Below are 1632 nucleotides of genomic sequence, written 5' to 3'. Positions count from 1 at the left end.
TCGTATGAGTGTTAACAGATTTTGCACACCATTCTCTCCTGTTAATCTGCCTTTTGTCAGTTCATTACCTTAGGTGAGGAGAGGAAGTTTTTCCTCTACCCTTACACTATATTAAGGAACAGACCCACACCTGGGAAAGTGAAGGCTTCCCCTACAGCTAGAAACATCTGAATTCCCATGGTGCACTCCAGGAAAGAAATTCTCGGCACCTCTGGCCTTGAATAAGGCCTCACTATTCCTTCTTCAGTAAATGGAATTACTTGGGTCTCCATTTTTACGCTTGTGTGCCTCTCATCTCTTTACTTGATAATAGTCATTCATTCACTCTCTCACTGTTTATTCAACCCATGTTCATTGCAGTCAATATTTTGAACCTGCAAATGGAGCATCACCTTTGAATAAATCCAGAATCCTTAATGTGGCTAAGCTGGCTCCGGTCCTTCTCTTCATGGTCCCCCACCTTCATTTGCTGTGCCCTGGTCACATTTGCCTTTCACTTCCTCAAAGACACTTAGAACTTTCCTGCCACTTAGCATTTACATATATGCCACCCCTTCTGCTTGGGACTGCCCTACCTCCTAATTTTCAGTTGACTGACTCTCATCATCCTCTGAAGCCAAAGATTTCCATCTGTCCCCTTAGTCCTCATCATTTGCCCCCACATAGAAGCCAGTATGTCACCATTTCACATGGGCATTATCTTGCTGTATCTGCTTCTGTCTTCCATGCCAGGAGAAGTCAAAACCACTCCCCAGGATCCATTATTCAGACATGAGGACTATCTTTTTTTCCTACAGAATGGGTTGCCCATCCACCCTCATTTTCATCACATACAGCTTATGACTCTGGCATGCATACAGATTTTATGTTAGAAACAAGCTTACAAAGTGACACTGGGTAGGTGCCAGTGTGCCACTGGCCAGTGAGGAAGGCTGTCTCTGGGTCACCTCCTGCTCACCTCTACCTTTATCCAGGCCTCTATGATGGGAAGCCAATGCCTACAGCTTCTTTTCTTCCTTAAGGGAGTTCCATAGTTCCACCTAGATATGCATAGATTACTCCAAATATGCTTCTCCCCCGCATAACAACCATCCTCAAAACTTGCAGAGCAAGGTTAATGTTGGTTCCCATGCCTTCAATCACTTTGCTGTCTCCTTTTCATAACTGCTTAATAGAGCCACAACCATCAGATGGGCTGGACATACTGGTAGGGCCTTCTCTACTCTGGGATCAACTACAGGCCCAGTGCAAAACCCTGTTCTAAGTGCTTTGGTGACCCGCCACCCCTCTGTTAACATATTCCTTCTCCAGAAATTTGTTCATTCAACAAACATTTATTGTGTTTGCTTTTGACCCAACTCATAACCACTATGCATCAATGGGAAACACAGATGGATGAGGCACAGTCCCTGTTATCAAGAAGCATACATGGTGTGGGGGGAGGCAGGGAGCAGGAGAGAATCCAAACCATCCCAAAGCAATGTGGCCAAAGCATGAAGAAGGAAAGACCCCTCACATAATCTGGAGGTTCCCTCCAGGAAGCCTCATAAGATGATGGTGGTTGGCTTGGTAAAGAAGAGTGTCCTGCAGAAACCCAGCAGACTTCTTGGGGATGCCATTCAGTGTTGCCAA

Source organism: Pan troglodytes, chromosome 2, assembly GCF_028858775.2.
Source record: "Pan troglodytes isolate AG18354 chromosome 2, NHGRI_mPanTro3-v2.0_pri, whole genome shotgun sequence".
In the NCBI taxonomy this organism is placed as follows: Eukaryota; Metazoa; Chordata; class Mammalia; order Primates; family Hominidae; genus Pan; species Pan troglodytes.
The sequence above is the reverse complement of the archived record's forward strand: the minus strand, read 5'-3'. Positions refer to the sequence as shown.